This window comes from Trachemys scripta, chromosome 1, assembly GCF_013100865.1.
Source record: "Trachemys scripta elegans isolate TJP31775 chromosome 1, CAS_Tse_1.0, whole genome shotgun sequence".
Lineage (NCBI taxonomy): Eukaryota > Metazoa > Chordata > Testudines > Emydidae > Trachemys > Trachemys scripta.
In genome coordinates, this window is record NC_048298.1 from 216,365,169 (window position 1) to 216,389,430 (window position 24,262).

A 24,262-nucleotide genomic window follows, 5' to 3' on the forward strand; every position below is an offset into this window, starting at 1 on the left:
CCCCAACTCCACCCCCTCCTCCCTCCCACTCCCAGCCACACGAAAAGGGCTGCCCGGCTTCACGGTTTGCCGGGCAGCCCCCAGACCCTGCGCCCCCAGCTGGGCGCTTCCCCTCCTGGGCTCCAGCTGCGCTGGGGAAGCGCCGGCCGGGGACGCAGGGTCTGGGGGCTGCCCGGCAAACCGTGAAGCCGGGCAGCCCTTTTCGTGTGGCTGGGAGTGGGAGGGAGGAGGGGGTGGAGTTGGGGCGGGGAAGGGGCAGAGTTGGGGCGGGGCTGGGGGTGAGAAATGGGCGGGGCCAGGACCCCGTGGAGGGTCCTCTTTTTTTATTTGTTAAGTATGGTAACCCTAGTAATTAGCTGTGGTAAAAGCATGAAGTGAAAAATGCCCATCTGCATTAACTGACAACAAAATCACCAGCAATAATTGCCAACATTCCTAAACAGTACAGAAAATCCTCACATGTAACAAGCTGCCTGTTCTGCATCTCTTTTACAGAACTTTCAGATTTTATCATTTTGATGGGTTGATCCTTTTTTGCCCCCTATTTGGTGGTAGAGGGGTCTTTAGCAGCAGCTTCTATTCCTCAAGAGATATTCAACTGAGCAGATATCAGCAGAAAGCTGGCCTGATGAACCGTCCAAGCTAGAGAACTAATTGGGGGTGGGGAGGGAAGGACCCAGCTGAAGGCCAAGATATGGTTGGCTTAAACTGCAACCCCAGCTCCATGGAGGAGAGCTGGGGACACTTAACCACCAGATCCACAACCACAACCCTAGCCCCGTGAGTGCCAGAGAGGCTGAGGAGCTACTGGAAGCAGGGTCTCAGAAACAGACCAGTGAGAAGCTGCCCAGGAAACTAAACCCTCTGGAGGAGAGGACCATAGGGTGAACCTGAGGAATGCCCTGCAAGAGGACCATAATACAAAACAGGCTGGGGCTTGAGAGATTGGCACCAACCACTGGGACCCAGCAAGTGGGTGGGTTTGGGCCCACCAAACCCAACAGGAGGGTCCATTAAGTCCTTGAGCAAGTGAACTAAACTCAAAGATGCCAGTAACTGTACACCCTGAGCCAGGGGATGGACTTTTTAACACCCAGAAAGGGGAAAGGATGTCCAACAGCTAGCCAGAGGGCTATGGTTGTGACAAAGGACAAACAGGTGGGCTGGATTGTGAGTGATCCTTCAGAGAAGGAGGGAAACTGAGGCAGGCTTCAGGGGTTTCGCTTCAGGACAGTGCTGCAGACCAAAGGCAACCATTAACACGTAGTACTAGAAGTGGGATCTAAGATGTCCTCTGCCATCATGGAGGGATGACAGTTCAGAGCGATGCCTAGCAGATCCTCCATCATGATATGTCTGACCTTCTAATCTCATCCATGGAGTTGCACCAATGACTCAGGAGTTTTTGGTATGAGGCTTGGCAGCACACAACAATGGGACAGGCCTGGGCATCAAAACAGGTGGAGATCTATGATCCAGTTGATTGGATGCAGGATTTATGGGTGTGAGGTGCACATAAGATGGGTCTACCCTTATGGGAACAAAGGTGGACAGGCCAGACGACATTTACAGGATGTTGAAAGAGTGCAGAGGTCCCAGATTTTTAGAGACACTTAGCCAGGGCGTAGCAGGGAATAGGCCAAAGAGGAGAAACACACTTGGGTGCTAATTGGCCTGACCACACAATATGAGCAAACAAAGCATGTGGGAGAGTCATTGTTCCAAGTTGGCCAATGAACTGCTTGTGTATCAGTCTGACTTCCCTGAACGGGTCCCCAACAACTATTTGAGAGAAAGAGAAACCCTTTTAATCCAAACAGAGTTTCTTTGTTCTTGTCAGTTCCTGGGCTTTGGTCCTGCTTGTCAAAACGAGTTTGGTAGGATCAGCAGAAGCCAGACCAGAGTCTTTGGAGCCAGTGGGTCTTCCATTGTCCCATAACAACCCTTGAGTGTTTACTAAGGGAGGATTGTTTTGAGCTGCTCTTCCTGTCCTGCTTATTTTTCCTTACAGACCACTATTAAACTAAACCAATATAATCATACAGTAAACAGCTCAATAACCACATCAGTGTATAATATTGATAAATAATTACAGAGCAGCTCCACTTCCATCACACACATTAATAATATAAACAATAATACACATAAGGTTTGTATTTAAGAAGGAATACAAAAATAGAAAATGATACAGACTATCATGGTGGCCAAGTTAATTTTGCAGGAACAACCTTATTTTTTGGACTATTTGATATTTCAAACTTTACATTATACTAACACAGGGTTGCCAGCTTGGTATTTGGTGGTTTTTCCCTTAAATCCCCAGTTCCTGTAGAGAGGTCATTAAGTGAGAATCCTAACTTCCATTAAAAAAAAAAAAACTTTAGCTCACATGGTTGTGGAGAAAAGCCTGAAAGCATGTATCCAAAAGTCTCAGGAACCAGAAGGCTAATAAACAGAACCCATTTATTTTTGTTTTAAAATATCTTGTGAGTTTTGGGGCTGACTCATGATTTTTGGATGTTTGAGGCTGGCAATACTGCTAATGCTAGTGTTGTGTAGTATTTTATTGGTGAAACAAAATCCCAAGAATTACGAAATAGAATTCCAAAGCTCAGACACAATGGTGATCTGTGGAGGGCGGGAGTGTTTCTGATATTTTACAAATACACAGAAGTTGTTTGGCTTTTGAAGCTTAAAAATCTGTAGTATTTGTCAACAGGGTATAGAAATTCTTTGAACTGGGCCTAACCTAAAATAAATGTTCTTGGCCAGGTAGGTGTCTACCTGGTGGAGTTTATACCAATTCTGGCAGCAAGATGTTCTGCAGTATCTCAGCAACAGAGGGTCCTGTGGCACCTTTAAGATGATGGACTAAATTCTGATCTCAGCCACACAGGCACAAATCCAGAATAGCTCCATTTATTAAAATAGAATTACACTGGATTGAAACCAGTATAACTGAGATCAAATTTGGTGTAAGAACTATGGAAAACGAAAGCCCTGTAGTTTTTTTTATAGTAAATTTGAGACATATGTCTAAAATACGGAATGAAATGCTCAAATGAAACACTCAATGCCATCTTCATTAATAACGTGATCTCTTTAACTGTAACGTAGCAGCTGACCTTTCAAGCATTTTATGTTTAAAACTCTTTGCTGTTCATTCAATATTTACTTCAAGAATAACAGTGCATTTCATACCAAGTTAATGTAAACAGAAGCAGCTGTAGGTATGCTGTAAGTGATTAACATGCGATCAAGGCTATCTGTGCATCTTTTGTTTTTAATGAAAAAGAAAGATATATTTCTAGTTTGGGGGGGTTGAAAATTAATTAATACTTCTGTTTTATCCACTAGAATATGCTCAAACACCTTACAAAGAGAGGAGAGTATGATTTAGGATTGCAGGGTCAAAAAAGAACATGAGCTGTTTCTAGGGACACTGTCATCTTAAAAATCATAATGTTCTCTGAAATCCTTTCCTAACTATTGTTAAAAGAAACATCTCAAATAACTATGCAACATTTGAAGAAAAAAATCTTTTTTTCTTTTTTTTCCCTTTTGTTATTTTCTGTGTGTTTGGCGGGTCTTTGAGAATAATCAGTTTTACTGTTTGCTGTGGATGCTCAGTCAGTTTCCCTTTCTGTTTGTGTTGGGTTTTGCATACAGCAACAGGAATAAAGAAAAATATTTAAAACAATAGGAAAATGTTAAAATCTCAAAAATTGAGGACTCTGGGCAGGTTGGTACCTGAAAGTTGATGAAATTTCAAGTTGACAATATCTTTTCAATACATTCCCCTTATTTTATTTCTGAGTTCCTAGGATAAAAGATCAAGGAGAAAATGGAGAACACATGGAGTATATTCAAAAGCAAACAAAAATAACCCTCTTCTCTCAGAAATTACGTACACCCGCATATGTTTATTTCAGCAGAATTATTGCAGGCCTCTAATGAATATAAAATGTAACTAGCAAATGGGGAATGAGTAAGTTAACTATTTTGGTCAGAAAGATTGGGGGAACTTATCTAAACACACTCCGAGTTCTTGGGAAGGCTAACTTAACAAACTCAAGCAGTTGAAATGAGGTCATACAATCACAGTATGCTAAGAGCAAACGCATGAAGCAATGTTTTACAGCTCATCTCTCCTACGAGAGTTTTTTAAGTAGAGAGCACTCTACATATGGCTGTGAATCTCCATGGGTTGCAGAAAGAGTTTGGCTGATAATTTCATGAGCGAGGACATGGTACATGGGAAACTGCTGTTCCTTTAAGAAAAAGATGCTCCCCTGAACTAAGCACTCAGGCCTGAAATACAACCTTTTTCAACTCTTCACTTCAGCCAGAGTTGCCTGTATCTATGGAATGGCACTTTCTTAAAGGTACACTGACGGCATGTTAGAATTTTGTTTTACAGGATGGTGAAATCACTGCTAAATTAAATAACATTTCTCTTAAATTTGTTCAGATTGTTGCAGCAAATGAGCAGAAAACAATGCAATTTGTGTGTTAAATATTAGACTTGCTAATCTGTAACCCACTCAATTTTATTTTTTTCCTGGTATGGTAAATTAGCTGGTTCAGTTCCTTTTATGTGGCTTTTGTGTTTTTGTTTTGTTTTGTTTTTGTTTTCCCTAAAACTTTATATATATATAGTGCAAGAATGTTTTTTGAACAGGCCAAAGTTTTTTTTTTTAAAGCGTTTATTTTGCAGACTGAATTGTTTCTTACTCTCACACTTATGGTAGAATGACAAAAGTATGCACATTTCCAGAGAGATTCTGGAGGGAAGGTATGCATGCAACATGATGTACAGAGCTTAGGCATACTTGTGTAGTTGCTGGAAGAGTATAACAGAATCAGGAATTTGGGGCACACGTTAATACTTAGAACACACAACTGATACCTTTGTCTCTTATCTACTTCATAGCTCTGGTTCTGTGGAGCAGAAATTTTCCCCCTACATGCCTACACCCCTCTATTTACAGTCAATCTATGTACAGTACAATACAAATAATACATCAAAAATATGATACTGAACTCATCCATTCTATTTTTCCAGTATGTGACCTAGCAGGACTGCACCTTGTTGATTCTAATTTTCATGAGAGTCAAAAACCAAACACTTCCTCATTTGATTGAGACTTTCGTGCAAGCTTGGAATATTGTATAATGGATTTATTTATACACTTTGTCCTGAAACATATACATTTCAAACCCCAGAATGAATGTTTTAATAAATATTTTAAAAGAGTGCACCGTGCTGTTAAAAGAAAACAATTCTTTTCTGCACATTTACAGAAGACCGTATTTGGGAGGGAAAGAGTAAAACTGATTTCCAAAGAGAGAATGTTTCCGGATACTGGGCACTTTTCCACTAAACTTTACTTCTCTGTGGAAATCTGGAAAAAGTGTTATTTCAGTCCTATACAAGAAAATAAGGCTATAACTGAGTTTCTCTTTCTCATCACCAATAAATTGAGAATATTCTGCAGAACCTGTTTTCTAGTAGGGAAAAAAAATTGAATTTATTATGGTGAGTAAGACCTGAGAAGCATAATTTCTTTTAAATCCATTAATTTTGTTCCTGAAAGTATGAAATAATAGATGCTATTCTTATTATTGTTTTTTGCTCTGTTTGGGGATGGGGCAATATTGACCGTATATTTTTGCATTCTGTAGAGGGTATCTGTTTCTATTTTGTATTGTATGCTGCCTATCACCATTGTCAAAGCCCCTTCCACAAAATATAGATTGGCAATAGCATACTCCCTAGAGGACTTAAAGCAACCTCTGGCTCTTCTCCCATTTGGGGTTACAGAAGCTCTGCTTCAGGAATAATTTTTGGGTGGGAGAACAGTGGAAGGCAGCAAAGGACAAAAGACTAGTTTAAGATAATAATATTTGTTTAACAACACAGTGCTTCACAATAATAGATTAACACATGCTCCCTGCCTAAAGCTTATTAATGTTTGTTAAAGTATTTTTTGCTGCATCTATTACTTCTTGTTGTTGATCCTACTCCCATTGAAGTAAATGACAAACATACCACTCCAGTGGGAACGAGTGCATGCCTCTAGTACCAGAGATCAGCAGGAAACAGTTTTAAGGTTAAATTTCAATGGTGCTGTGAACTACTTTCACAGAGGTTGGCACCAAAGTAGACCAAGGTTGAGAAGAAGTATTAGCATAATTAAAAATTGAGATAAACACACACAGCCTAGAATATTTCATTATCATTTTAAGAGGCTTATCCAGCCCACATGAGCCTGTAAAGTTGCTCACTTTTGGAAATTATGAGCCTGTTAGGATGTGAATCTGTAGAGTCTGCACCCATTGGTTACAAGAGAATAATCCTGCAGTAGTTGAAGAATGCAATCTGTAATTTCCTTCTTCCCAGGGATAGAGTCCATGACTCCACCCAGCCTGACTGCTATAGGTGACAATTAGATTTAAGGGAATTACATCAGGCGATGCACTAAGCAAGGATAGATTCTTCTGCAGCTGACATTTTCAGTAACAGAAATAAAATTAAGTAAATTCTTGTGAGGGGAAAAGTTCAAGGCTATTTCTCTATCTCCTGGATGGATTCTGAATGAGACGGAGTTGTGCATTGAATTCACTGGTTGGATCTCTGCCTCATTTGCTTCACAAATTGAAAAGTGTGAATGAGGCACGAAGGTGTGTATCTGTTTAAAACAACCGAACAACAATAACAAAAAAGAATGAGGATGTTGTTTAAAGAACTGGTTTGGAATCCAGGAGAAATGGGTTATGTTTCTGGCTCTGCCACAAAGTTCCTGTGTAATGTCGGGCAATGAATTTAAACTGAAATGTTTGGAAGTGGCCACTAATTATGTTTTACTCATGTTGTTGGTGCCCAACTTGAGACACCTCAGAAGTTCAGAGCTCCATAGGGAACTATAGGTGCTCAGCTGCTCTAAAAAATCAGACCCTCCGTGTCTCAATTTGGTCAGCCAGTAATTGAGAAGCTCAGAATTACTGGACACTTGCAAATCTTTACCTTACTTACTCCTGCCATGGTTCTGTTAAATGGAAGAAATAAAACTTTCTAGCCTCATGGGGATTTTATGAGGAAAATTCATTAACTTTTTTGAAGCACTCATATATTATAGTGAGAAGAGACACAGAAAAGACACCATTTTAAAAAAACAACACATTCTTTATTCAGTGCAGGATTTGAACAATGTGAGTAAATAAAGCTTAGGGCCACAGACACCGACTTTATCATTTCCCGGAGGTGCTCCACCCTGCTCCATCTCAGGCCCTATCCTGACTCCACCCCTCCCCCAAGGCCCCACCCTGCCTCTTCCTGCCCCTACTCCGTCTCTTCCTGTCCCATTCTGCCCCCTCCCCCAAGTGCGCCCCGCCATAGATGACTGGTGCCTCTCCATACTGGGGCGGGGGCACGATCTAAAGGGATGTCATGTGACCGGTCATGTGTTTCCCCCCCCATCCATCACCCCAGGCCCAGCCCAGGCCACCACGCTCTCTGCACAAGGAGGAGCTAATGGACGTATGGAGCTAAGCCAATTTATACCAACAGAGAATTTGGCCCAACAATATGTTTTTGCAGAAACTACATCTCTGGACAGGAATTAAATGATCTTTTTTTGCATATGTTAGTACTAATCATACTAAGGAATGTGAGTATACTTTACATAGACAAAAGGCCAAATGATGCAAACCTTCCAATGCATGGAACTCCCGCAGAAATCCATGGTGGTCCTGTGTATGCAGAATAGCTGCAAGATTGGGCCTCCGGCAGCATAACTATTCCTGGTGCACTATAGGCATGTAGCAATGGTGACTTTACATAACTATAGACAGCATTATGATTTTACCACTTTAAAATGCAGACTTTAAATGCTTTACTACCTTGGTTTATCTTGAATAAAATATATTACATCAACTAAGTATATAAATTATTCTCCGTAGTAAGGACATAATGCTGATGAGAAATATATAGCTATTATAATCTCCAAAATGACAGTGTTTTGTAGTCTTGTATTTTAATAGAAATATTGGGCTGTACTGAATTGTTATATTTTTTTATGCAATTATGCTTTGACAGAAGTTTTCACACTTTGCTTTGTTGTTGTGCCGGGAGTTCAGTTCTACTGTCCTCACAGCAGGACATGGAGACAAATTGTATTCTTCTTCCAGATAATTAATTGTTACAAGGCTAGTGCAACAAACCTCTTCAGCTCCCTGTCTTTGCATGCCTATTTTGAGCCACTGTCAATCTCTTAAAATCTAGGATGTTGATTTTTTTCTTTTTACTAAGCTTAATAAAGCCATAATGGAAAGTAAGACTTAAAAAGGTTTGAATGGGTCTTTCAGCTGATGAGTGCATGTTTTAATTAGGGTATTAATAAGATTGGTAAGAGGAGCTAAGCAGCTGCTGCATCTGCCTCACAGACAGATTAAAATAATTGGATTAAAGAAAGCTGTTAGTTCGCTATTAGAGAGTTTAAATAGGAGCAGAGGGCACTTAGCGGGCACACCAGCAACAGCAAATTGTAGAAGGGAGAGAAGAGAACATCAGAAAGCTTTTGTGTTGTTTTATGCAAAAATAGATTTTCAGTCTGCCCCTATGTTGGTGTCGTTGCTTTGTGAATACGGCCATCCTATTTGCTTACCCCTTCATTCAGCAGTATTGACTTTAAGGGCCCAGTTTTCAGAAAGGGAGTTTGGAGGATACACTAAAGATTTATATAATAGAATCATAGAAGATTAGGGTTGGAAGAGACGTTTTGTTTACCTGAGCATCCAGAGGTACGGCCGCTCGAGGCTCCCAGTGGCCGCGGTTCGCCGTTCCCGGCCAATGGGAGCTGCGGGAAGCGGCACAGGCGGAACAAGTCGCAAACCAAGTTTGGGAATCCCGAGCCATGCTGTTCTCAGTGGTACCAGATGACAGAACAAGGAGCAATGGTCTGAAGTTGCAGTGGGGGAAGTCTAGGTTGGATATTAGGAAAAAACTATTTCACTTGGAGGGTGGTGAAGCACTGGAATGGGTTACCTAGGGAGGTGGTGGAATCTCCATCCTTAGAGGTTTTTAAAGCCCAGCTTGACAAAGCCCTGGCTGGGATGATTTAGTTGGATTAGTCCTGCTTTGAGCAGGGGGTTGGACTAGATGACCTCCTGAGGTCTCTTCTAACCCATATCTTCTATGATTCTATTATATAAATCTTTAATGCATCCGTCACATAAATATCTTGTGACTCTGGCTACAATAGTGCCATGCGAATGCCTGTCCTCACTTTCAGGTGACATTGTAATTAAGAAGTGGGCAGCATTATCTACCGGAAATGTAAACAAACTTGTTTCTCTTAGCGATTGGCTAAGAACAAGAAGTGGGACTGAGTGGACATGTAGACTCTAAAGCCATTTAAAGTCCGGTCGTCAGCGCAGCGGGGCTAAGGCAGGCTTCCTGTGTGCCCTGGCTCTGCACAGCTCCCCTGAAGTGGCCAGCATGTCTGGCCCCTAGGCACAGGGATGGGCAGGGAAGTTCTGCACGCTGCCTCTGCCCCAAGCGCTGGGTCCGCAGCTCCTATTGGCCGTGGTTCCCCCTGGCCATGCCTACACCTAGGGGCTGGACATGCCAGCCGCTTCCGGGAGCAGTGCGGAGCCAGGGCAGGCAGGGAGCCTTCCTTAGCCCCGCTGCACCACCAACCGGGAGCCGCCTGAGTTAAGCAATGTCCAGTCAGAGCCCACACCCCAAACCCTCTGCCCCAAGTTGGAACCCCCTCCCACACCCAAACTCCCTCCCAGAGTCCCAGCTCCCACCCCATCCCTTAGCACCTTCTCAGAGCCCGCACCTCTTCCCGCATCCCTACCTAGCCCTGAGCCCCCTCCTGCACCCCAATCCTCTGCCCAGCCCTGAGCCCCCACCTGCACTCCAAACTCCTTGGCCCCATCCCAGAGCCCCCTCCTGCACCCCAAAACCCTCATCCCCAGCTCCACCCCCAGCCCACATCCCCAGCTGGAGCCTGCACCCCCTCCCACATCCCAAACCCCTGCCCCAGCCTGGAGTCCCCTCCTGCACCCTGAACCCCTCATTTCTGGCCTACCCCAGAGCCCACACCCCCTCCTGCACCCCAACCCTCTGCCCCAGCCCAGTGAAAGTGAGTGAGGGTTGGGGAGAGCAAGCAATGGAGGGAGGGGGGCTGGAGTGAGTGGGGAGCGGAGCCTCAGAGAAGGGGAGTGGACTTGGGGCAGGGGGCATGGCAAGGGTGTTTGGTTTTGTGCAATTAGAAAGGTGACAACCCTAAGTGTAGCAGAGGTTTGCTTAAGAGATAAAGACTTCTCTCAAATTCACTTATTAATTTAAAATATTTTACCAAAGATTATCAACTGAATCATAGTATTTCCTACTGAGAGGTGTCCTTAGGGTTACCATACGTCCGGTTTTTCCCGGACATGTCCGGCTTTTCGGCAATCAAACCCCCGTCCGGGGGGAATTGCCAAAAAGCCGAACATGTCCGGGAAAATGCCGGCCGGGCACTTCCCCTCCCGCGGCTGCTCTGCTCCTCCCCTGACTCCTTGGCTCTGTGTAAGAGCCGAGCACTACGGGCTTTGGGCAGCCCCCATGCCTCTGTACCCTGTGCCGCCGGAGCCCGGGAGGGGAAGTGCCCGGCCGGGGGCGCAGGGTCCGGAGACATAGGGGCTGCCCGAAGCCCGAGCGCTACCAGCTTCAGGGTTTGCCGGGCAGCCTCCAGACCCTGCGCCCCCGGCTGGGCGCTTCCCCTCCCGGGCTCCAGCTGCGCTGGGGAAGCACCGGCCGGGGTCGCAGGGTCTGGGGGCTGTGACGCCATGAAGCCGGTAGCGCTCAGGCAGCCCTTTTCGCGTGGCTGGGAGTGGGAGGGAGGAGGGGGCGGAGTTAGGGCGGGGTTGGGGCGGGGAAGGAGCGGGGCTAGGGGTGGGAAATGGGGGGGGCCAAGGCCCCGTGGAGGGTCCTCTTTTTTTATTTGTTAAATATGGTAACCCTAGATGTCCTGGGACACATGAAAAATACATTTATGCATATTCACATTGTGAAAAAGGGTGTACAATAAGTTAGGGCACAATGGCATCTGTTAAAAATAATGGTGCTTCTTGCAGACAGTGAAGGTAAATTCCATGCTAAAGCATCTTAGTAAGTAAATGACTAACCACTGACTTTGAGCTTAGGCCTAGAATCTGAAAACGATTTTCAGTATTTAATTTAGGGTAGTAGGTATTTTCCAGTAATTGCTGATTTTGAAACAAACAAATGCATGCTTTATTATGCAATGTATGCAGTTATATAACTCAGTAAATTATTATTTTATCTTGTAGAGTAAGCCAGCCTACCTCATGCGTATTCACTGATGCCAAGATGACATTGCAGCTCTTGTTTAAATCAAATGTTGTCCACATTATTCATCTTTTTTGTATCAATTTACTGAGGTTGTATTGAGGTACACTCAAAGAAAAGCTCTCTTTTTTAGAAAGATATGTAAATATACTACTTAACACTTTTCATAAATTTGTCAGTATATATTCTGAAAGCAAGTAATTGAGAAACATTTAAACTGATTAGCTATATTAAGTGGATTTGAAATTGCTTCTGCTGTATGCACAGGTTGCTCTCACTCTTTTAGTTTCACCCACGAAGGTTAATATTGTATAGGGCTCATAAATAATGCTTCTTTTTTTTTTTTTTTTTTGAATGAGTGACTGAGTGTAATAATTGTGAGCTCCGTCAGAACTAAACGTGTATAACTTAGTGTGATCATGGTTTTCCTGTGCACCCTTAGGCCAGATCCTCAGCTGCACCACTGCTCCCTTAGCACGAAGATGGCTCTAAAATAGAGCTGGTCAGAAAATGGTGGCTTTTTTAATCAAAAATTGAAATATTTTTATTCAAAATGGTGCTGTCATGCCTCATGGGAGTTGTAGTTTGGATTCTTTATGCTCCCCGTCTTTCCTATAGGCCAGGCTTTCTGGCCAGGCTGCATCTTCAATGATGCACCACTCTTTCCCCTGTTAGTGAAGGGTGGGGATACGCCCTAGGAATCCCTGGCTGTGGTTCATCATGGGAATAGTAGTCTGGTCAGAGAGCCAGGCTCATTCGGGAAGTATGCTAGCATAAGGTGTTTGAACTTCAAGTCCCATGAGGCATGGCGGAGCCATTTTGAATCAAAATACATTTGCTTTTCAGCCAAAAACTGTCTGTTTCTTCAAGAAAATACCAATTTTTTTCATGGAAAGCAGGCACTTTTCACACACTTTTTTTTAGTTGCAAACCCAGTTTCCCATTGTAAAACAACTTTGATGGAAATTTTTAGACCAGCACTACTCTAAAGCTGTTCTTTTATTCCCCTGGGGCCACTGGAGAATGGGTTGACCCTTTGCATAACCTCCTTCACTTCTCTGGAGTGGGGGTTAGGTTGCCAACTCTGACTGAAGCTATTACTGGAGGGTTTTTTTTCCTAACAGGATGTAATGTCATGTTCTTAAAATATCCTATTAAAATCTCCCAGATTTCTTTCAATACTCACCAGGAGATCAGTGCTGATTCTGGGAGACTCCAGGTCAATCCTGGAGGGTTGTCAACCCTAGTGGGGCTCTGGACTGGTTCTTGGAATTTTGCACTATTCAAAATTTGTGAAAAGTTATATAGTGCACATTCACAAAAAATGAAGTTTTCAACTTTTAGAACTTTGATGAGACTACTTTAATAATTTTAAAGTGATATTATTTACTTACTGAGGTCTAGCCACATATTCAGTTTCAAGTCTTAAGGATAAATAATTTTGAGTCTGAATGTGAAAGAACCAAATCTAAATAATGGGGAAAGTGTATTTTCTTTCTTGTTCACAGAACTCGTAAACGGCTGGTTGGATTTTGCTCAAAGTTTAGGGTTAGACTCTGCTGGTAAAATTTCACCCCAAATGGAAAACTTTTCAGAAAGGTAGGAGCCACTTGTAAAAAAAAAAAAAAAAAAGCAGTTTGGAGTGTAAGAACCCTTCTCAAATATGATGATGTCTCAAACAAGGAATGTAATGATAAACTCATCTAGATATAGTGACATTCTCCAAAAAATACCTCGAAATGTAGACTGCTAGCTATTGAATGTGATAGGATCTTTATTTAAGCCAAAAGGTATTAATACATTGGAACCTATGGGTGATTAGGAAGGAGTTCTTTTTTCTTTTTACTTTTGCTGTTAAGATGTATTTCCAGCTTGTAGTAACTGGATTACAAGTTCAAGATGAAGATGATAGCTTTCATAGTTAATCACTTCAGTAAGGGTTGCTAAATTGAATGATTCACTGCAAATCTGTTTTATCTTTCTGCAGTCAACATAGAAAAGTTGATAGCATAAAAGTCTTGTGTGATTATTGGGCTCTGTCTGTGAAGACACCATAATACGCACCAGAGAGATGATAGTTCCACGATATATGACCTTAGCTGAAATATTGTGCCTGGTTCTGGATATTTGAATAACAGAATTATAGAAATTGGAGAAAATTCAAAGACTAACAAGAAAAAATGAATTAGATGGAGAAGGCTTTTTAGGAAAGATTTAAAACACTAAATACGTATAGCTTAGCTAAATGATAACAAGCAGGGGATGTGATCATTGAGTACAATAATCTGAACGGGTGAGATAAATTGTTTAGCTGAAACTTCCATGATTTTGGCTAAGTTTGAGGTTTAAACAGTCTTTTAGGGCATATTTCAAAAAGGTTGCTGTTCAGCCTTAATTGCAGTGGAATTAAGTTGTTGCTTGGCTAGTTTGTGTATGCATATACTACTCTCCTTTACTGAATGGTCTTAGAACTTCTCAGCTGTGTTTCAAAGGCTTTTATTTAGCTATAGATATAACAGAGTCTCCTTTAAACCAAGTTGTAGGACCATGTGCTTTTGCGGCTTGCCTGAAAGCCATTGAAGTCAATGAATTTGAATGGGTTTTGGATCATGCTCTTGGATGGAAGGATCTGTTTTTCTCTTTAATGTTTCTGTGCATGAATTAGTGGCCATAGTGTGCAGCATAGTGAAAAACCATGCAGTCCTAACTGCCTCTATAGGCTGTTACAATAGAATACTTAGTGAAGTTGAAAGGTAATTTACTGGAAAGCAGTTTATAGTGTAAAGCACATGGCAGATTTGAAAATGTTGACCTAGGTTGGGTCTTCTGAAGGAGGACAGGTCTTTATTGATAAGTTTGGGGAAAATGTTCCACACATACAGAGGAATGTGGAAGGATGCATGAAGATGCTTGGGGCGGAAGTGGAGAACGAGGTGATTGAGGCTGGCATTAATAGTATAGCAGAGAGGTCAGGCATCCTTCTAAGGTAGTCAGTTCCTTAATTATTTTTCAAGCAGCCGCCTCTCCTACCCGAAGTCAAACTTCATGTTGATATCCTTTAAACAAAAGCAATATGTAAGATACACAACCAGTTAAGAGCTAAGGTGTAAAGGACACTAGCATTACAGTTAGGTATTTTCAGAGCATTTCAATTTCAATAAATTGATATTTTCTGACAGAAAAACATTCTGTTGGAAGATTTTGAGCCAGCTCTAATGTAATGATTTATACTCTCAGTCTGAGGTTTTATATGAATTATGACTGCATGCTGGCTCTTTGTCTAATGACGGCTTACCATTGGTTGCATAATACCCAAAGGGCCCAAGTGGGATGTTGGTGCCTTGGCCTCATGAAACAGGGTTGACGTGAAACTTGAGTGGTGCATAGGCCTGGTGCTGCACAGGGATGAATTTTACCCTATGCAAACAGTGAGGCATTATTGCCTCTATTGCGCTGCCTTTTCAATGTCTGAATTGTCAAATTGCCTTCCTGAGAGGGCAGGGTTCTTTTACAACAAAAAGAAGGATGTTTTTTACAGGATCACTGACAATATGAAGCTATATATTCTGTATGGATAAGGTGATTTCAAATTTTCTAGTGTTCTCAAGGCAGTATTGGAGGATAGTGTTAACAACATTTGGGTATATGTCCATCTTTTCCAACGTTGTTGATTTTTAAAATATTTTACTTTAGCTTTAAAGTATCCCGGGTTTCCAATTTTTAAATGTCATTTTCTCCTTCAGTGTTATTTTAATCTCTTTTCCCTCAAATTGCTGATGTGCATTAACAGTCTTAACGGTGCGGCTTTGCCTGGGGTGGGCTCTGAATTTGATTAGGAGCCATACAAACAACCTTTTATTTCAATACCAATTAACTTGATGATGATATACAGTCAGTCAATCCCTGTGAACTGGAATCTTTGTCTTCCTTTTGTTGGGAGAGCAGTTCTATGAGGTAAAGTCATATCAGCTGAGAAACAAAGATGTCATTTATAGTGGTGATTTGGTAAGTTGCCACGTGGAATAGAACTGCAATCAACATAACTGGTGATTCAGAGTTTGTTTTTAATTAGACTTCCTCCTCCTCCCACCTTCATTTTATAAATGGCAGTATAGTACTCATAGACTGTGAATACAACAGACTTTATTTAGGAAGCAAAATCTTTATCAAGGAATTTTTCCCCTAGCAAACCATAAAACATTTAGCTTCTGTGTTGCTTTTGTTTAAAAGATGTTTGGGGTATAGGTTTTGCTTGTTAGGGCAGAGGAGTTTTAGAAAGCAATTAAAAAAAAAACCTATCTGTCTTGGAAGGACAGAGAAAACATCAAATGCTTCTTAACATGCTCAAAGTGATTTTACCAGATGCTTCCAACATTCTTTGGTCTATTCCTAATAAGGAAAGCTTGCACAGTTACAGTCCAGTTATGAGTTTGTACAGCCATGTGGAAGAAGGTTGTTTTTTTTAAATGGGGGAGGGAGACATGCCCCTTCTTAACCACTCCTTGTACTTCTTCAAAACAATCCCATTGAAATAAGAAGCAGGGAATCCAGTTGCAATTTGTCTGCTTCTCTCCCTCTGTCACTCGCTCTCACACACACACTCACTGAACTTGCTGAGCTTACTTTGAAGCAGTCAAATGAAAAGATTATTTTATTTTATTTTGTTTTTGGTTTCCTAAGATTAATGATAGTAGAAGTCTCTGGGAACAAAAGGTATGGTGGGAGTCAGAGTTGCTCCAGCTGGACTATTTCTCAGACACTTGATACGTAGTTTCAGGAAAACTGCATTATTTTTTACAAAAATTTTAAATCGAGTTCTTGTTCCAAGTGAGGTTTGATCAAATTAGAAAAGACACCGGAGACGCAGCAGAATTTAGTTAATGGGTAAGCAAACAAAATGTGTTTATATGTAGTGTGCTAGAGATAACTGTAATGGAGTGTTTGTGATGACTCTTAACTTACTGCATTTTAATTTTTATTTGCTGTAGCTAAATTTTAAGAAAACAAACACTTCTTGCTTAGTAAGAAAAAAATTGGCACTTAGTTTGTGCCTACCACTTACCAAGCTCTGAAATCTATTCCATCAACAAACTAAAGGCTCTCAAAGACCTTTTATTTTTAGATTAGTTTCATGATCTTGCATGTTTTCATAGTTAGCCTGAGAGGAGCAAAATCCATGTAATGATCGGTGGCATTGTATGTTTCAGTTGATTTTGTTTAAATGGCTTAATCAGATGCTGAGCTGCTTTGAAATCTGTGTAAGTTTATTGTTTTTCTAAGTGTGCGTGAAGGTTCTGTAACCCCAAAATATACAATTATAATTGCATAGATTCCTTTATGCAAAACACCGTATCCTGTAAGCCTTGTGTTTTATAGACTAGCTAAACTGCCTTCATGTCTCTCTAAATTCCAGTTAGTTGCAGTGATTTGTAGTGTAGAATAAGAGCTGTTCATCTGTTGGCTCAGTCCTGGAGGAGCTTGTAACTCTAGCAATTGTTTCTGTTTTTCATAACATTGGGAACTTATGGGCTAATTTTCCCTCTCCCCGTCCAAAACAAATGAGCTGCTTAAAGCAAAGAATGAAATTGCAGCCGAGTTAGTAGGCACACAGTCTGAATTTGGGGTACCTGAGATTAGAGGGTAATTTATAAAAGATTCCTCTTTTGATACTTCCTGCTGATGTATAATGTTTTTATTTGTATTTATTTTTAATTTTCCATGTCGTTTTTATGGAACTATAACCTATTTACTGAAAAGAAAATCAAGGAACACTATATCGGCTTTAGTGTCAGAGCAAATATTTGTACAGTGAGCCATCAATCTAGTTTAGCATCATGTGTCCATAACTGCAAATAAGCAGATACAATTTTGTAAACATGTTTTCACCAAGTAGCACGGAAGTGGTGACCTTTCATATGTGCTGCATGGTTCCCAAATGCAGGAGAAATCAGCCCAAAGGGAGCCAGCACTAATCCAATGCGTAAACAAGGGCAAACTGATAAAATGGGAGCACTTGTGAGTGCCCATCAACCTTCACTCTATATTCCTTAAATTTGCGCTAATGGCCACTGTTATGATTTTCAGTTTAAGTTCTGCTCTGAGAGGGTTTTTTTGAGCAGTATAATCATTAAAGCATCTGTTTGTTGTGGTTGGGAATTGGAATACAGAAGATATGGCAGTGCCAAATATTGGAATACATAGGGTCCTTGTCAAAAGGTTGCAACTGACTACTCAGAGTGTTACAATTCTGAGTTGTTATCCAAGAGCCTCCTACTTTATAAATCAATGAGCAGGACAGGGCAGGTTGGGGGGATGTGAGAAGGAGAGAGAACACATGAGCAGTATAGGTGTGAGAACAGTCTGTGAAACAAAGATGAATGGGTGGAGCAGTTATGTAGCACATGAGTTGAAAAATTCTTCATCTGTAAGAGGTATTTATTTATTTTTCAATGGATGAAGTATGCCTGTTACCAGTTCTAGGTATCTCTACTGTACACCTGTTGTAAAATAATTGTAACATGAGTGAATAACAACAGAAACTCAAATGGACTCAAAGAAAACTCCCCTTATCATAAAAACCTCCCTCAAAACTCAGCCCCCCACTCCCGCAACTCAGAGGAAAGCCTGATGCAATAGATAGACCTTGCAACAGGCCTGAAGGTCAGCAAAACTTAAAATCTTTCGGAGAGAAATTGCAGAGTTCAGCTGCAGCTGGAAAAAAACTGGAAGCTAGTCAACTGCGGAGCAACTGATATAATATGCTCCTTATAAGAAGTAGTGTAAGTGAGTAGCCATGTACCCTTTCAAGCTGAAGTTTCCAGTTATCTTCAAAATTGGCCACATTTACAGGGCATTGCAGAAATCCAGTCTGGATGGAATGCATAACCTATAATGTTGGGGCACAGTAGATCTAGTTAAAAAATTCATGAAACTTTTTCCCATAAAAAAATGCTCTTTTGTTGAAACCACTGTGTTTTGTGAAACATATTGGTTTCAACAAAAATGTTGTCAGGAAGGTTTCTCAGGTCGCAGATGAGAATGCAAGAGACAGCAGAACAGCCTGGTTGCTAGGGCACTCACTCGAGAGGTGGGAGGTTCAAGTCTCTATTCTTCCTGAATCATAGCAGGCACCTGGGTTCCCTACATCCCAGGCAAGTGCCTGAACTACCGGGTGCTTGGGGTGGATCTCTTGTGCTTGTACTTTTTTGCAAAAAATTTCAGAAGGTCTCATTTTTGTTCTGCCATAGAAGAAAAACAAATTTTGGAATCATTTTTTTCCCACCCACTCACAAAACAGAATTGTTTTCCAGCCTGCCCTAGCATATAGATTAACACTATAGCTTTTTCATTTGACCAATAAATTAATTTTTATTTTAAGTCCAAAGGTCTTTTCTTTAAACGATGGCAGATTTTACTTAAAGTATTGTTTTGAATCAGGGGAGCTGTCGCTGATACAGTACAAAGAAGCTTCAAAGGTTGCTAAAAAGTTGTGATCCAACATTTTATTGTAATGGATCAGGTAGGAGAAAAAGTGTAGCTATAATCGTTTTTAATGCAACTGAGTTATAGCAGGGACTAAATTGGCAAATGCAGATTGTTTTCATTTATAAATTTGTTCTGCTAAATAGAGATGCGTGAACAGTGCATAGATATCCCTGTATATAAATACACACAGCAGTACATACACATTGCTAACTCATCCAATCTTATTGTGAGTCTTGTGATATTTGATGTTTTTCTTAAAGGCCCAACTCTTGGAGTCATGAGATTACATGAAAATCTCAGCTTTCATTTTGTTTAAAAATTTAAGTTTCTAATCCAGGTGATTGCAGATAAAACCTTGAAAACTTGAACCCTTAGGCTCGAAAGCCTGAAAGTAAATAAAGAACTCTAAATGTACTAATTTTAAAATCTCAGGACTTTTAAAACTTGATTTTGGCAATATTGTGCACACACATGATAAAAGCAGGTTAGCTAGGCCCTGTTTGTATGGGTTGCCAATTCTTCCCCACTGAATATAGAAATATTGGAGATCATACTTCTTGCTCCATACTTCTTGGAGTCATTGTGGCTAGTTCTCTGAAAACATCACTCAATGTGCAGCAGCAGTCAAAAAAGCGAACGGAATGCTGGGAATATTTAAGAAAGGGATAGATAGTAAGACAGAAAATATGTTGCCTCCAAATAAATCCATGGTACGCCCACATCTCGACTACTGTGTGCAGATGTGGCTGCCCCATCGTGAAAAAGATATATTGGAATCGGAAAAGGTTCAGAAAAGGGCAAAAAAAAAATGATTAGGGGTATGGAATGGCTTCTGTATGAGGAGAGATTAATAAGACTGGAACTTTTCAGCTTGGAAAAGAGACAGCTAAGGGGAGATATGATTGAGGTCTATAAAATCATGACTGGTGTAGAGAAGGTAGACAAGGAAGTGTTGTTTACTACTTCTCATAACACAAGAACGAGGGGTCACCAAATGAAATTAATAGGCACATTTAAAACAAATAAAAGGAAGTATTTCTTCACACAACGCACAGTCAACCTGCGGAACTCCTTGGCAGAGGATGTTGTGAAGGTCAAGACCATAATAGGGTTAAAAAAAGAACTAGATACATTCATGGAGGATAGGTCCATCAATGGCTATTAGCCAGGATGGGCAGGAATGGTGTCCCTAGCCTCTGTTTGCAAGAAACTGGGAATAAGCAACAGGGGATGGATGACTTGATGATTACCTGTTCTGTTCATTCCCTCTGTGGCACCTGGCACTGGCCACTGTCGGAAGACATCATACTGGGCTATATGGACCTTTGATCTGACCCAGTAGGGCCATTCTTATATTCTTATGCACCTTTTGATGCAACCTTCCTGTAACTTCTTATTGTATGCAAAGTTGCAGTAATAGTATCTCACCTTATGCATTATCCACATTTATTTTAAAATATCTGCCAATAACTAACAAAGGTACCTTCTTCCTTCCTGATCCAGAGGCATCACATTTTCTACCAGTTTTACTACTTCTCCAGGACAAGTAAAGCTGATTGTATTTATTTAGTAGAATTGATTAAAGTATCACTCTCAGATTATTTAGGCCTCACATTTTATATAGCTAAAATTAACCTGATTAACCCCCCCATATTCTAAATTTAATTTTAGGGGGTTTTTTTTGTTTGTTTGTTTTGTTTCTTTAAATCTTACCCCATCACTGAAAAAGTTTAAAAACCAAAAAAGTGGGCACCGGTCTTGCTATGTCCACTAAGCCACAAAATGTGTACGTCTTCTGCTGGCTGTATAAGCAGCAATAACCAACCAATACTGTCTCCAAAGTTGAGACCATGTTATCAGTGGTGTCGGGGCACAAAGGTATTCAAGCAAATTTCTGAACAAGCAGAATTTGTTATGTCAGTATTTCTCATATGGTTTCTCATTTCTTCACACAACGCACAGTCAACCTGTGGAACTCCTTGCCAGAGGATGTTGTGACAGCCAAGACAATTACAGGGGTCAAAAAAGAACTAGATAAATTCATGGAGGATAGGTCCATCAGTGGCTATTAACCAGGAATGGACAGGAATGGTGCCCCTAGCCTCTGTTTGCCAGAAGCTGGGAATGAGTGACAGGGGATGGATCACTTGATGATTACCTGTTCTGTTCATTCCCTCTGTGCCATCTGGCACTGGCCACTGTCGGAAGACAGGATACCTTTGTTCTGACCCAGTAGGGCCGTTCTTATGTTCTTATGGTGAGCCAGGACCCACAGAGGTTGAAGAGTTCACATTTTAAAATGGAAACGTCAACACTTTGACATTTAATAAAGAACTATTACTCAATTATATATAGACAGAAGAGTGCCATTAAAAATTCAACATTTGCCAACACCTTCTAAACAGAGGGGATCTAAGGCCATGTCTAAACTAGCGAGTGTACAGTGCGCAGCTGTGCTGCTGTAAGGTTGCTTATGTAGCCACTCTATGCCAACGGGAGAGAGCTCAACCACCTCCATGAGCAGCAGTAGCTATGTCAGCAGGAGAAACTCTCCCACTGATATAACACTGTCTAGACTGGCGCTTCTGTCGATGTAACTTATGTCACTCACTCACTCACTCACTCATGCCCGTCACCCCAATCGGGGTATGTGCCGCCAACCACAGAACTCCAGAGTCCTCTATCCTGGGCCATTTGCTCTAGCTGGTTCCAGGTATAGTCCATTTTTATGATAGCCTGAAGGTCGCGTCTTGGACGGCCTCTTTTCTGCCTAGTAGGGTCAGGTTGTTGCTCCTCATCTCTGCTGCGACCTGCGCCGTCTTTCTTGACTCATACATGGTCCTCACGTTCCATGTACCGATGGTAATCCCCCTGGTTGCAAGAAGGGTAATTGGCTTAGTGGCTTCCTCACGACTTTCACCACCCAGCGTCATGCGTCTTCGAATTGGAGACCCTTCTTTTTCCAGGCTAAAAGTCTCTGTTATCTCTATTGTTGGCATTTCTGTAGCAGGTTAATTTTTTATGGGGTGGAGTTGCTAGCCCCACACCCAACCTTCCTCCTTTATCCTGACTTGGGACAGGCAGATGGCCCCAAAGGACCTCTCTGGCGGAGTTTATGTCACTCAGGGGGGTGTTTTTTCATACCCTTGAGCAACGTGGTAATGTAGACTAAGGTCTGGTCTATACTATCCGCCTGAATCGGCAGGTAGAAATCAACCTCTCGGGGATCGAGATATCTGCTTCATATCTGCGGATATCCGCATCCGCAGATACAGCTATCCACAGGTTTGCGGATCGCAGATGGATGCGGATCTAAATTTTATATCTAGAGCCCTGCAAATCTGCAGATATCCACTTTACAGCCGCGGACCATGTTTGCAGATCAGATGCAGATACCATTTTTTATCCACACAGGGCTCTCAGAATCAGGACTTAGGTTAATAATGATTGCCTACATTGACTTGGGAGGATGGGGGATGGGGCACGGATGTGGAGGAGAGGTTAAAAGATGTAGGATAAAATTTTCAGTAGTAATGTAGGCACTCAGTCTCCTAAGTACTTTCAGAAATTTTACCCATAATAGAAATTTGTTTGAAACATCTTTGCAAAATGGAAACTGGTTTCCTATTAAAAGGCTATGCTCGAGGTTGGGATAATATTTACAATGAACTTGGGAAGGATGGCAGATTTTCAAAAGCAGAAAGTGGAGTTAGGCACATGTCTTCCTTATGCTAAGTAAGTCATCTACTCTGGTTTGTTATTGATTTTTCTGACAAACTGCTCATTTATGAGGAGAAAATGGGTTGAATGTTGGTTGAAGGGCCATAAGGAAAATATAATTGAAGCTGGGGACTGGTAGGAGATGTGAGTTATGGAGGGAGATGAGGTGATTAATGGGTGGAGGATATAGAGATGGGGTTTCAGTGTGCTTAAGATTTAAAAAAAATCAACAGAAAAATTTTACAACTAACAAGATATGTCCTAACACCACCCTGATCACTTTCCTTCTATGTTGTATCCTTTGCCTTTTTTAGCTTGTCCTCTCCTGTATTTAGAAAATGTCTAGCACACTTTGGGCAAAAATTGTATTAAGATGACGTTAAAAAAAATAGTGAACAGAGTTTGAGCATAGAAGTTTCTGGTTATCAGGGAATAACATACAGATTATCGAGGGTGCAAAGTTTGGTTTAAGATAAGGTGGCATGAGGAATGCATAATCTGCAATATCCCCGATTGGGGGTAAAAGGTTGATGGATCAAAGTACAGACATTGAGATATGAGGGTATGAAGTTTATAAAGTGGCTATGTTCGGGTGTGGATAATAATGAGTGGATATGATGATGAGAATGGATTGACCCTCATTTGGTGAGATTTAATGTTCAGGAAGTTTATGGTTCCAGTTCATATGATCCAACGGAGAAGGTCACTTGGTCTCTTTCTCGTAGTGGGAGAACGATGTCACTCTGGCTCATGCCTCCTGGTACTAACAAGATATGTCCTATCACCATCCTGATCACTTTCCTTCTATGTTGTATCCTTTGCCTTTTTAGCTTGTCCTCTCCTGTATTTAGAAAATGTCTAGCACACTTTGGGCAATACTACAATTGGGCTTGTCTACGCAGGAAAAAAGTCCTCAGTACCTAGCGTTCACTAGCTACTCCACATAACTCCTAAGGGCATGTCTACACTTGCCATTTAAAGTGGAAAAAGTCCCTTTTTTGTGCAAAAACCATAGAAGTGTCTGCACTTGCCAATGACTTTTTGCAGTGAAACTCAGAAGTTTCACCGCAAAAAGAAAGCTACCTCCATGAGAGGCATACAGCTCTTACCGGTGATGCTTTTGTGGTGATGTGCAAGTGAAGACATTTTCTTCCTCTTTACAGAGCTTTTAGCCTCGGGAGGATATCCCACAGTGCCTAGGTGACCACTCTGGCCAGCAGCTCTGCTGCTCTGATGCCAGGTAAACTAGGGTTACCATATTTTGTGCCTCCAAATGGAGGACACTCCACGGGGCCCCGGCCCCGCCCACAGCCCCGCCCCCGCCCCCCGCCCCAACTCCGCTCCCTCCCCAAAGTCTCCGCCCCCTCCCCTGCTTCCCGCGAACATTTGATTCGCGGGAAGCCTGAAGCAGGTAACGGGGAGTGTGGGGGGAGGAGGCGCGGCCCAGGCTGGCCCCCCGGCGGCGCCAGCCTGGGTCGGCTCGGGCCCTGGGGTGCCGGCCCCAGCCCCCGGCGGAGCACCCCCGGCCCGCCCAGCACTGCCGGCCCCCGGCTCGACCCGGCGCCCCCCCCGGCGGCCCGGCACACCCCCCGGCTCCCGGCTCCGCGACCCTGGCTCCCGGCCCCCGGCTCCGCGACCCTGGCTCCCGGCCCCCGGCCCGGCGACCCCGGCTCCCGGCCCCGCGACCCTGGCCCT

At 42.1% G+C, this 24,262-nt stretch overlaps 1 protein-coding gene across 3 annotated transcripts in view; it reads left to right on the plus strand.

The window, feature by feature from the left end:
- The window catches only part of ARHGAP6 (Rho GTPase activating protein 6), a 475,738-nt gene that overhangs the window by 353,067 nt on the left and 98,409 nt on the right, over positions 1 to 24,262 (plus strand). Inside the window, exon 1 of one of the 3 annotated variants that reach the window (XM_034757105.1) lies at positions 15,868 to 16,246. The exons of the other annotated variants lie outside the window; for them this stretch is intronic. The gene's annotated coding sequence lies outside the window, so the exon portion shown is untranslated. Of the gene's footprint in view, positions 1 to 15,867; positions 16,247 to 24,262 lie in introns of those variants that run through there. 3 annotated transcript variants of the gene reach the window in all.